Here is a 14579-nt window from a genome sequence, read left to right on the forward strand (position 1 = left end):
CAGTTAAAAAAACAACAACTTTGGAGCTGACAATTAGTTGAAATTAGCAATTCCTGAGGGGACACCTTCTCTCAATGACTAGAATTCAAAATGGCAGGCAGAGTTAGTGAGTAGCTGGTGAACATAGCCTACTGTAGCTGTTGTGGGTGGGCCCACCCTAAATGACCAAGAAAACTTTCTCAACATTTTTTTTTATTATTTAAATTGATCAAAGTCACAACAAAGACTAAAACACAAAAGGACAACATTCATTCACCTACTATCATGAGAGAAGTCTGGACCAATTACAAACAGGCCATTTTACGTGGACCCAGCCGTGCAGCCCACACACGTCACAGTATGGAGGTAGCTGCAAATACATTTCCTCCTTGAAACTAGAAGAAATTTGAAAAGGGTGTCGGGAAGACACAGGTAGAGGTGAAATTCCTGCCTGCCTTGACTCGCTCTATATTGCCTTGAAAGCATCTAGAAACCGTTTCTGTTGAGACAAGCTTATGAATTGACAGCGCAGTGTGCCCCTTTCTCTCTTGTTAAAAGTCACCAGTCGATCTCTCTCTCTCTCTCTCTCTCTCTCTCTCTCTTTCTCTCTCTCTCATTTCATCAACTTAAATGATCATCCAGTCAGGTCATTCAAACAATATGGTATGTCCTTAAATATAATTAAAATGTCAGTGTTCTGAACAAATGGATGTTCTGGTGTGCTGTCCACAGAGAGAAATTAAACATGAGAGATCCGATGCTGTTTCAGTTTCACACGATTTGAGCAATATATTCATGTCCAGACTTGTAATAAATATAAACTGTCGTGGGTAAATTATAAGCTGTCTCGGCAACTGAACATGCTTTAGAAAAAGCGTTAACAAGTGTCATAATCAACCAGACATGCTACTTGCCTTCTACTGCATGATATAATTTCTGTTTTTAGCGAGACTGGGAACTGTCAAAAGAAGGCAAACTGTATTAGCATCTTTAATTATAAGGCCCAGCCAAAATTACTTTGGCCCATCCAAATTTGAAATTCTGGCACTGTGCCTGTACTTTAGTAGAGCATTTAGCAGCTAAAGAGACAGTAATTCCCCTTCAGGAGTTAGAGACCAAAAGTAAGTTAAAAAAAAGTAAATAAAGATGCCAGAATACCAGAAACACAACTCCAAATGAATGCTAATGTTGCTCTGTAATTGCTGGATTTGAAACAGGAACCCTAAATGTCTTTAAAAGTCAGTTATTGAAGGTTTAAGCTTTAATGCTCAAGTTTAAATGCAAGCCTGATACGGTGACATGACAGCAACATGAATCAGGAATCAGAAGAAATAAGGATGTTTTGAAAATTGCTCCAGGATTAAAGAAATGTGTCAATTTGTAGGAATGATAAGCTGTTACTGTAGACGGACCAAAACTTGTCTTATCTCTTACCAAAGTTGGTGGTGTGTGGTGGTATAGAAAAGGTTACATTAGTACAGAAAAACTGAAATAGTTCTGTTGATTCTAACTCGAGAAAAGCAAAATTGTAGCTTTACATCACAGTGTGCTGAGAGTAAGTGACCTTGTGTGTCATTCCACATCTACTGGTCAGTATTCCAGCCTACTCTGTCAGTCTGTCAAGTGTGTGTGTGTGTGTGTGTGTGTGTGTGTGTGTGTGTGTGTGCTTGATGTGTCAGGGTTTGAACCAGTGAGTGATAGAGTTCAGAGGGCTTGTCTGCGCTCTCTCTGTAGGTTTCTCTCTGACAAGACAGTAAAGTGACAGCGTCAAAGCGTGGACACCCCGCTGACAACAAAGGTTACACTGATAAATGGGGCCAAAAGTGTCCTTTTTCGTTAAAACTAGGACATACCTGTCAGTGTCATCCTCCATTAGTACGGTGTAATGTGTGATAAAGTTTATTGGAATCCCTTAATATGAGCACACAACTCGTACGCTGTCTTTGATAGACAGTGATGAGGTTTAACACAGTTCAAAATGTCATGGCTATCAACAGCTTCAGTCCAGAAATCTTGGTATCAAACCGCAGGCTCCACATCAGTGAGCCAAGTGAAACCTGGGCTTCACAGAGTGATCAAACCTTCCTGACTTCCACTCCTATAGAGTCTTAAAGCAGAGAGATCAATGGTCGCAACACGAACCATATCTAACACCAACATATACTTGATCTGAAGGCGCCAGTAGTCAGAACTGCCGTTTGCCAGAACTGACAGTTGAACTGCATCAGGAACTTCCTCTATCTACACCTCTCTGATGTCAACCAAAATTGACGGGCGGGCTTTGAATGTGACCAATCAGTTCAGATCAGGTAGTGTTCGGTCAGGTCATAGGAATTAGTTCTTTCCCAGCATAGCCAAGTCCTTCATGTGGACCAAGTCAATGTGTCTGTCTGAGTGAGGATGAAGTTTTGGTGATAAAAAATAGAGGTGCCCCGTGGACCTGGTGGCCATGTTATTTGTAACACACAAACAAATAATAAATGTAGCACAAGCATCACAGTGCAGCAATAAAAGATAATATGACACAATTTAGAGGAAATGTAGCAGTAGTAGATATAGCGAGTGCTATTGGTCAACTACCACTTCAGAGTTATATGATATGACTTAAACCAGTGGTGTGTCTACAGAGGAGACATTTCAGCTGTGTTTATCATGGATATGAAAATAGGACCCAAATACAACACACTCAAAGGCAGGCAGGATGATAGCAAAAAGTGAGCAAAAGAAGTACAAACAAAATAAGCACTGGGAACACAGGCAGGAACATAATGAACACAGGAGACAGGACTGAAAACAGAACAGGTGAACCAACACAACAACAACAACAGAGGCTAAAATACAAACTGAACTAACGAGAGGATGAGTGAAACAGAACACTGGCAGCACAGGTGGAGCAGGAAGTGGATTGTGACAACACAAGAGGATATAACTACAAAATAAAACAGGAAATAACTAAACACAATCATGACAATGTTTTTTGGTCATCTATCTCTCCATCTCTGGTCAAGCTTTTACCATCAATCCATCTGTCTAGACAGACACTTTTTCAGTGTGTGCACCCAGTGAACACCATGTCCTGGGCTTCTCAATACATCCATGCTCTTAACAGATAGGGTTCAGTATCTTCCTCAAAACACACTTTGAGATGCAAAGAAAAAAGTTAGATAAGTTGTGGATGAAATATTGTTTCTAGCTGACCCAGTTTTACTTCCGGTCTTTAAATCTTTCCTTAAAAGATGACAATAATGTGCTAAGGTGAGAGGAAACTTAATGAGGAACTGGTGTGTTAAATAACCTGATTAGAGACATTTGCAATGGAAATGGCCTCACAGCAGAAATACAGTAGAGGATGACTCGCATAGGGTCACACAGGTCAATGTAAGAGCTGCATACAAATTTCAGCAGGAAAAAAAAAACAACCAGCAGTATCAGATGTCTAATCTCATAAAAATGTACATTTGGCCACTTCAGTAGAGCACTATAATGAAATGCTACCACTGATGTGGAATAAAGATTGATTAAAAGTTTGGTTAACTACTTCATGATTTCCGTATAACCACCAGGACTGGTATATAAAGTTTTATACTGTGAATTTATCTGGTATGGATTTATTTAAGTTGGAGAGAACGATAAACAATTCAGTAATATATACGCCTTTCACTGTGTGTCAGTTAAGTTGAGGTTGGATTGCCCTCCTTTCATACCACTTAAGCTAATGTCTCTGCTGTGAGTGACATGATGGAATATATATCAGTATGTGTCAATGCAAAGCCTGCAATATGAGATGGAGAAAAACGCCTATGCTGTCTGCATGGAAATGCAGCCCCACTGTAAGGCTTTGACATAGAGATTGCATAACAGCTCATACATAAAACATTAAGCTATGCATATGCAATGCACACACAAGCAGGCGGGCATATGGTGTAACCTCCTATTTCCTTTTTTTGCCCAGCCAAAGTACCAAGTTCATGGAGCTGATTGTACTGTGTGTGCATTCTTGCCTGTACGTGGACATGTTCATGTCAGACAACGTGCCCTTCTTGAAGAGCTGTTTAATTGGGAAGGTTTCTCTCCCACTCACGTTTTCTCTCCACCTCATCCTCTCTCCAGACCAAAGAGGAAGCCCACCGAGTGATCTTCATCAAGTCGCGGTTTTGAAGAGGACTCATAGGAGACAGGATTAGGATTAAGTAGGAGGAAGTCCAAAGGCGATGGCAGCGGGGCGAAGACGCTACCAGGATCATGTTTGCTTTTAGCACGGCACATGTGAGCTGATTAAAAAGGGGGGAACAAAGTGGAACATGAAAGGCAGACAGACTTCCCTTCAAGTGCTTTTTGTAAGATACTTTGGTGTCTTCTTCGAAAACCAGATAATGATGGCTCATAAAAAGGCCATGGGAGACTTCAGGCCATTCCAGCTGAAGTTTGGAGGGTGGGAGGACGATGAAAAAAAGCTGACAATCATTAAAAGTGAGGAAAAAAAAGAAACTTCAAAGTGAAACTTTAAAAAAATGGAGATAGTTTCGGGGATAATTATGAAAGTTGGAGCGGAAATTTGTCCCATTTTTTTTTTTTTTTTTTGTGAGCCCCAAAAACCCGAATCTTCCTCCTCCGCCTCCCTGTCCTCGAGTTCACCTCTCCGGCTTGTTTTTCCCAAGCTGTCCTCCTCGTTACCTAGCTAATCCCAGCTACTGTCAAGATTTAAATGCTGCTTTCAGCGTGTGCCATATTTTCGGCATTCAGCATTCAGCATCATTTCCCTGAGCCCGACAGACAAGGAGAGAGAGAGAGAGGGGAGGAACTGGAGAGGAGATAAAGAGACACACTCCATGGATTACACCGGCACATACACACATAAATATGCATATACACATGCAGGAACACATTGTATGAGCCTCTGTTTAATTAGCCTGGTGGTTTATCAGGGTGATCAGGAGTTCACAGTAAAGTTTCCGGTAGATAAAACAGTGTTTGGGGAAGCCGTGGCCTAATGAATGCTGAGCAGCACAGATGAGGAGGAGGAGGAGGAGAAAGAACTGAAGGAGATGAGAAGAGGAAGACAGGAGGGCGCTTCGGTTTAATTGCTTACCTGATACTTTCCTTTTCTCCTTATCATCCTCTCCTCATCTATTACAGCAGATGAGGAAATTGCCTCTGACAGATGCATCCGACACAGAAATGCTTTCTTTTTATTTGCTGGAAAAAGAACTGAAGCTTTATGATGACAGTTTAACTGCGATAGTAATTGACGGTGCCCGCTTGCGCTGTTAGGACGTCCAAGAGTTTTGTGCGCTGAGGCAGGATCCAAGGGCGTAGCTTTGTGTTGAGAAGAGATCGGGACATAAGGGCTAAGATAAAGTCACTGACAACCTACAGTAGGTACTGAAAACATGTCACGAGTTACGTTAATATAGGCAGGGTTGGTACTCTTGATCATACAGTTCAAGGACTTTTCAAGCACTTTGCAAGGGCAAAGTATTTAAATGTAAGGGCCATTAATTCATATACATGTTCACATTTTTGTTCTTGACTTGACGTGACTTTTGCCAATGTAATAAGGGGATTATATGGGGACAGAGAAGATAATAACTGTGGGAAGGAAAATCGCATAATTGTGCATCAAAATTCATTTAATCTCGTTTGTTTTCGCACATATTTAACTAATTGTGCTTTTAGGGAGTTAGGGAGACAAAATGGCTTATTTCAAAAAATGATGGAGACATGTCCCCAGTGACACCTATGACTGACTAAGGTGGTATAATTATATTTTGGACTGATATCCAACACCTTTTGTCATGGTCCTGAGTTTTAATTTTGTTATTTCCTGCCTTATTTTGAAAGCCTCTCCTTGTGTGGCATGTTTTACTTTACGCTTCCTGTCTTTGTCTTTCTTCCCGTCTGTTTTTCATTTGTTAATTAGCCCCTGTGTATTTAATTGAATAATTCATTTTTCAGTCTTTGTTGGTTCGTCTACATTTCGCATCTTTTCACTGGTCCTGTGTTGTGTCTTACCATTTTTTTTTGTTTGTTTGCACTCTTGGATTCCTGTTTTGTTGCTGGACTTGTATGCCTTTTCATTGCCTGGATGACATGCAGCAAAGGGCCACAAGTTGGACTTGAAACCTGTGCTGCTGCGAAGGTGGCCATAGCCTTTGCACATGGGACGCACGCTCCATCAGCTGGGCTACTGGGGAACCTTGCATTTGGATCCTTTTTAGTAAAACATCTTTTAGCTTGAGCTTCAAATGACAATTTCACTCCGAAAAGGAGTCAGTATAGTCAGCAGGACTGCTTTGTGCTCTGCCGTGGCCGTGTTTGTGATGGTGCTGATTTAGTATTAGTTTTTCCATCTATATGCCGGATCTCTGGACAGGAGGCACACAGTGAGGAAGCAAGAAAAAAAATACACATAAGAAGGATGGGCATGATATTCAAATACAGTCAGATCTTTTCCTTTAATAATATCAAGCATTGGCACACTTTTTTTAAAATATTCTTACATAAAGATTTGATGTCTTGGGATTTATTTCCATAACTCAGAGGTTTTATCAGTTATGAATGACAAAACTGTACTCGCTGACTGCTGAGGTCTTGAGGCAACATCCATAAAAATAGGCCCTATAAAAGCTGTGAGATAGTCATACATGCAGTGGCCCTGAGAGCTCAATGCAATGCAACCAAATACAGAAACACTGCAAGTAGCACAGACAAAAATGGAAACTGTTTCCACTAAAATGTGATGCACACCAGCACATGACTGGGACAGCTCCCTGGAATCAGCTTGTTGAGTATTTTCAGCATGCTTTACTATGACTTTGTCCTAACAATACTTGCCATTGTTGTACACTCAAAGTTTCTACTGTAAGGGAGGGATTATTGGCAACATTATGGCTGTGTTCACACAGCAGGCAAATGCGATTCGTCTCTCAAATCAGATCTGAAAGACCGAGTGTCTGCACTATTATTTGCAAGTGACCAGATCGGATTTTGGGGTCCAGACATCACCAGCATATCTGCATGGGTGGCTATCGTAACAACATAGCCATCAGTAACTCCTTACACTGGTGATGAGGCTTTCCAACACGGACACATGAGCAGTCATCTCGCTCAAAACGATCACTAGTCAAGTCGTGGAGCAGACAGTCTATGCTGTTGTCTTCCATACCACTCTCCTTGTAGCAGGATGGATTCTGCTCAGCCACACGGATGCACTTCCGTCTCTCTGGATTTGACGTCGCTGTTGTGTGTCACACTGTGAGAGACCCAAAAATCACTTTGAAATCATATATGAGTGTCCAGAACGTATGGACTGAGATGCAAACGCATCAGATTTGAATATCATTTCTTAGAATCAATCTGGACATGCCAAAAAATGGATTTGGGCTGACTAGTCTGAACATAGCCCTTCAGGCATTTGTAGAAATCAGATTTGAATCACATTTCAATCCATCTCCAAATGTGGTTTGGATCCAATTTCCAAAAATGGGATTTCTTCTTGCTGTCCAGAATTCCTAAATTCAATTTGGATACAATCTGGATATGCCATTAAAAAATGCATTTGGGCTGGCAGACTGAACATTGCCTATGTCTGCATTCACTTTGGGTTTTACCTGCGAATAAAGATGATAACTGTTCTGTTGGATCCATTTCTTAAGTGTCTTAAGTGTCAGCAATAACTTTAAGTGAGTCACCACCTTCAAATCCTGCAATAGTCTTCAAACGCAAACTAAAAAGCATCCAACAGTCTCCAAAACCAGCTTAAACAGACAGTGAACATTTTGGACTGTGATGTAGTAGATCCCTCTCTGATATTTGTATTATACGTTGACTGCTTTTGAAGTGATTTGGGGGGTATTTTAAACATTTTAATGTTGCTGTAGTGCCATTATTGAGAGGGACGGTCATTTTGTACATCATTCATCAATTGTTCTGAACAGGACAACAAGTTTGTGCATCTGTCAACATATAGAAGCAGCGGGCCTGCCTACCCACTGAGCACAGACACGTCCAAAAGACGTCAAATAAACATGTTTTAATAATGGTAATGGCTGAATCTTTGTGTCCTCAGTGCTTATCTGCCATTTTCACTATTATTTAATTATTTATCTTTATCTAACATGTATTTCACAATACTATTTGTCAAAAAACGTATTTTAGTTTACAATAATGGCAATAAGATCGGGTCAGATGTTTAACCTGCGTTAGATGTCTATAGACGTCCTGAAACGGGTCCTGGACAGACATCAAGATATTTATCTTTCTTGCATGTCAGCAAGCATCCAATACAGCCCTAGCTTGACATTCAGATATTTAACCTGTTTTGCACATAAACAAACGTCCAAAAGGGGTCCCAGTCAGACATTCAAATATTGAACCTGCTGTGCACGTCCATAGGCATCCAAGACGGTCCCAAGCCAGACGTTCAGATATTTGACTCGCGTTGCATGTCCACAAACGTCCAAGAGGGGTCCTAAGCTGAAGTTCAGATACTAAACTGGTTTTGAATGTCCAAAGCTGTCCAAAACGTTCCCGATCAGACATTTAAATATTTAACCTGTGTTGCACAACCACAGATGTCCAAGAGGGGTGCCGGTCAGACGTTCAGACACCAAACCTGTTTTGAACATCCATAGAAGTCCTGCATGTTCCCTAGAAAGACATTTCAATATTTTGTCCGTGGTGCACGTCCATAGACGGTACTAACCCCGTTTTGAACACATCTATGGACATCCAAAAAAAGGGCCAAGTCGGATGTTCCGATACCACACTGTTTTGAATGTCCATAGACGTCCAAGAGGGTCTCTAACCAGTCGTTTAAATATTTACCCTGTGTTGCACGTCTATAGATGTCCAAGACAGGTCCCAGTCAGACGTTTAGATACCAAACCTATTTTCAACGTCCACAGACATCCCAGTGGTTCCTTAGTCAGACGTCCAAATATGAAACCTGTTCTGAACGTCTATGAGACATACTAAAGTGGTCCTGGACTGTCGGATGTTAAAAAGACATGATCTGAATGTCTCCCTGACGTCGTCATGTTTGCTGGGTACAAGCTGAGGCACCTAATCAGAGCTGATTTCATGAAGGCAAAGCACCAGCCTGATATTTTGTTGTTTTGTTTGCGAGCAAATGATCCCACCCACTGTCACAGTTGTGTCCAAACAACTTAGTGATGCTACTCGATGATACGCAAATTCTCCTGCCAACTTTTATTCAAAGAAAATTAATTCAATAAGAGGTAATTTGTGGTAGAACCAGCACCCAGATTCACCCCATGCCAGCAAGCGGGATCATTCCCTCCCAGTTATAATGTAATCACATCCAATTAGGGGAATGACAAAGCGGCCTTCAGCGTTTCGACAGGAGGGGAAGTGTCATCTTACTGCCTGTGTGTTCACGGGGATAAGCTAGCTCCATCGTTCCCCATCATCCTGCCAATGTTTTCCTTTTTACCCCCTAAAGATTTTATTTTCCAATTTTCCACTGGTTGTCTGGCCAAATCATCACAGAGCCCAGCAAGGGAGGAAAAACTCAACCATATTGACGATCCGTCTGCTGTGGAGGAATGCTGCGATTGGGATCCAGAGGAGCCAGCGAGGCCTGGGAGTGGGCATGGAGCTCGCAGCAAGGTAGGAGATGCTTTAGTTTTTATCATTATATGGGGAGCAATTGTCTCAAAAGAGGTAAAAAATATAATTTGTCCATCTAGAAATGTATTGACCCATAATAAACAATCAAAACAACACAGATTAACCATTTTTTTGCCCTCAGAATAATTTTCCTTTCCAATTTAAATGTTACCGTGAATGATTTAATTTAATGTTTTATGTTTGTTTGAAGTTATTCATAGTAAAGCGAGTAGAGTGAGTGAGTTTAGTGAGTCAAAATCCGAGGAGAATTATTAATAAAAATGTTTAGTCCACCCTTTGAGACTTTCCATGAAGGTCGATCTGGTTTTTACTTTATTCCTGAAAGCTTCAGTACAACACAAAGGGAACACAAAGATAGTGGTGAAAAAGTGGAAGAAAAAGGAGAAGAAAGTATAAAAGCGAAAGCCATTTCTGAAAAATCAATCATTGTCAGTCAATTTAAATCAATCTTTCCTTCTTCAGAAACACAGTTGCCTCATTTGCATCGGAGCACATACATATAATTTAAAAAATGAGGAGCGACAGCCACAGAACCATGACCAGAAGATCTCATCCATAGTTTAAAAAAAAATTGGATATTGACTTCAAAAACAGCGGAGGCTTTGATGAGCAGTTCACAAAAAGAGCTTTGAAAGCCTGAGATTCTTTTTCAGACGGGGAACTGGCGCACAGCGAAGGAAGAGACAGGCGGCCAACATACACCGTCTGGTTCCAGCACCGGGCAGGCAGTGATTGCACATATGCACATATACGCGAAAAGGTTCAGGCAAGCACAGCAAAAGAGGAATGTTGATTATTCATGAGTCTACAATATCACTGAACAGCTGGATTGAAATATATCGACCAGAACGCACACACACAGCAGAGGCCTGGCAGGTCGTGTTATTGATGTCATTCATTGTTCTCCGCTCAGCACCATTACCCCACGAGGAACCCCGGCCGATAGGGGTGCTGACGGTGAGGCTTTAGTGACCCCATCTGGCAGGGGATTGGTTAAAACTCAGAGCCAAACAGAGAGGAGTATGAAAGAGGCAGACCACCCACCAACAACAGCAGTTCCGATTGGATAATCCACAGCTCGGTCCAATTGTTAGTCATCTTTCTCAGTCAAAGAAGTTGGCCTTTGTTATTGAAGGGTGTCTCGGTAGTGTGTGGGCTTAAAGCGTGAGGCAAGGAGGAAATTGAAAATTGCTGATCTCTGTCTGGCGAATAAAGAGCAGCAGCCCACAGCAGGCTGTCAGCTTGGTTATGCCACCCACTCTGACAGGTCTGCCTCTTCAGTGGAGTTTCGCCGAGACTGAATTTGAGGCCTTCGGCTGGATCTGATGTAAGATTTCTGTGGACGTAAAAAGATCTGTAGGTGCCTGTTTACATTCATATACATGCAAATGTGTGCCTATGTAAATTCATCCCTTATAGAAGCTCTATCAAATTAAAACAACTGCAAAATGAACACAAATGAACCTGTGCAATGCTGAAAAAGCGTGTACTGCTTGTTTTTAATGTTTAAAACTTTATTACATGTTTTCCATAGAACATTACCCTTTTTCTAACCATTTTAGCGAAGCACCATAGAGCAGTGCTAAAAAAACCCACGAGAATAAGGACCCCTCATATGGCCACAAGATAAATCAAAAGATTGTACGAAAATGGTCAAAGATTGTATTTTATTCTGTCTTTTCTATATATTTTATTTTGAAAATACTTAAAGTACTTAAAATAGCTTAAGCTCAAAATATTATTAAAACAAAACAATTTAGAAAATGTCCCTTTTATAGAGACAAAGTCTGGTAAGATTTGCTAGATGAACTAATTAATAGTAAAAATAATAACTGTGCTTCTGTAGACTCATGCTGCACGCAGCAAAACTGTATTTTGTTTAGACTGTGTGGTTATGTGTTTTCATGAGTGTGAAAACCCAAAAGTCATACTTGAGTAAAAGTAAAGATATTGTGTTGAAATATTACTTTGGTGACAGTGAAAGTCATCCAAATGAGTCTTAAAGTATCTGACAATAAATGTACTTAATTACCAAATGTACAGGTAAAAGTAAATTATACATATTTACATGTGTATATACACTGTATAATGTGGGTTGAAAGTGTGTAACTAAAGTTATCAAATAAATGTAGTGAGTAAAAAGTGCAATGTTTGGAGTGTCTCAGGAAACGTTGAGAATCAAGCGCCTCATTTCCTGCATTCTGGTGAATGTCTGCAGCAATTTGTTCCTTTTTCTAAATCAATTAATGTTGAAAAATATCTTTAAAACACAAACTTCCGGCCCAAGGTGACAATTTAAAGTGTAATGAGGTATTCTCTACTGCTTTCAAATAGGCATATTTATTCTCTCGTACAATCACCTTTCATATTTTTTTTTATGTTATCCTAACTGAGTCAACACACTCGTGATTTTCTCTTCTGCTGTCATTGCTTTGACTGTCTGCGTCAGCTGCGTAGCTCATGCTTAACTGGCTGATCTGATGCTAACTTAGCTAGAAACTTTAATTTTTTGCAGGCAACTTACCTTAAAATTGATTAGCAAACTCATAAATACCACCTCTAAAAGTTAACCCGAAAATCATTACCTAGAAATTCATTAGCTGCCATCACAACATCCAACTTACTAGGCTACTTGGTTTTGAGACTATTTGAAGAATACATTAATTAATATCTACCCCTTTTTCCTTCTAGCTCCTCCATTGTTATCAACCGTGCTTCGGTCCAGTTGCTTCTCCTTTTCATTTTGTGGCAGATTGCAAACATCGCCTTAGACCAGTGGTTTTCAAACTTTTTGTGTCGAAGGCACACCAAAAGGCAAGCCAAAATCTCAAGACATACCTGTATTCATATCTGTGCAAAATAGCCTCTATAACACGTCAGTTAATCACTGTACATGTTCATTTTTTGGATCCCTTCGAGTTTTTAAAGGATTTTTTTAGGGTATAGATTTTTGTACAACAAAAGATATAATAACATGAAAACCCAGTCATTACTTGTTCTATAGTTGTATATTTCAATAATAACCTATGGCTGTAACAAATTCCTAAGGAACACCAGTGTGTCTCGTCATAGCCACTGCCTTAGAGGTTGCATACTACCACCACTTACTTTACCAGAGGCGTTCTAAAAGTCCTCCACTACTTTCATCATTATATTGGGTGGGACAAATGCATGTCTTATTATGGAGGACGGCCTGTGCATCCCCCTCCAAATGCTTCTCTCATGTATACATGTGTATGTGGGGGTAATTGGTATGGCCAATCCTGTCTGTGCAGTTCGCTGCCACTGTGACTCTGCTGTGAGTCAGGAAAGGTTGTCTGAAGGTAGAGGAAGGATTAGAGCACTTCAAAGCAATGCTCACTTCTAAGCTGGCTGATGCAAAATCCGCTTTGTGTAAATGGACAGCCGGCACTCCAAAAAAAAAAGAAGAAAAATCCGAGCCCGGAGCCGAGGACGATTCGACTGTACTCTCAATACGCTGATATAACTTGAAACAGTCTCAACTTAAACTCTTCTAGAGAGGATGTGTGAGTGTATGCACTCCAACTTCAAATGAAGTTCTGACAGAAATTATATCAAAATGATATCATGACCAGACTCAGACACGGGCTTTTGCTGAGAGTTTCTCCACGCCAATACTGATTTTGTGGGAATTAAGTTTCAAATAGCTTTTTTATCAGTGGTAGAGATTCTTTACATAAGTAAAACTGCTAATGCCAGACTGTGAAAATATTCTGCTGGAAATAAAAGTCTTGCATTGAAAATGTTACATAAGTAAAAGTATGTAAGTATAATCAGGAAAATGTACTTAAAATATTAAAAGTAAAAGTGAGCAATGCAGAAAAATGTCCCTTTGACTGTTAAACTACTACTTATCATTAACATGATTATGATACTAAATTACACATGTACTAATGTAAAAGCAGGATTTAATTGTAATAGTTGGTTGAGCTTAATTTAAATGTTTTGTACAGGACTACAACTAATAATTATTTCCATCATGGATTAATCTGATTTCTTCCTCCATTAATAAATTAATTGTTTGAGAATTTTAATTAATTAATTTTAAAAATCAAGAAAATAGAAAACACAGAGCCCAAAGTAACACCTTTTACAATGTATGTCGTGTCCATCTAATAGTACAAACCTTAAAATTCTTACAAATAAATTGTATTATTACAATAAAACTATTACAGATACATTGGTTGAATTTATGACAAATCATATTTTATAAATTTGTGTATGTTTTGTATGCAAAAAACCTAATTTGCAAAGTATTTAACCCAATCAAATAATTGTTGTAAAATAAACAGTATAACATGTCCCTGAAAATAGCGTACAAGTACCTCAAATTTGTACTTAAGCACGGTACTTGGATAAATGTACTTAATTAAATTGCACTAATGACAGGAGTTTCTGAAATATTTGTTAGCATAGACACGGGAAGTAGGGGTGCTGCAGAACCCCCTGAAATGAGGCATTTTAAAACAATCAATTGGTTAAAAAAAAGTATGATGTGTGTGAACCATTTTGACACAAAAATAAATGTATAATTATTGTGTAACATATGCCAAATTTACAAGAAGGCCCAAATAATTAAGAATTTGTCATAGTCAGTGTTTGACAAAGTTCATAAAGTTTCTCCTGTATCAACAACGCTTAAAATTGGGCAGTTTTTAAAGGGAGCCTGGGGAATTTCTCTCCCTATTCATTTCTTGGCTCTTGCGGCCTGTAGTTGCTGTGGCTGTCATATACTTTATCTGTGTCCGTCTGCTGTCATGCAAAACGTGTCAAATTGTTGTACATTGTTGTTAATAACTATCTGCTTTAAGTTATCCTGGCCATTCAAATTGATAGAAAAACACATTATTGCTGCGCACCATTTACTATGATGTCATTGTGAGTGACCGCTCAGCACCCCCAGCTGTGAGTGACTTCAGCGTCCCTGT

This window comes from Pagrus major, chromosome 9 (assembly GCF_040436345.1).
Source record: "Pagrus major chromosome 9, Pma_NU_1.0".
NCBI classification, from domain to species: domain Eukaryota; kingdom Metazoa; phylum Chordata; class Actinopteri; order Spariformes; family Sparidae; genus Pagrus; species Pagrus major.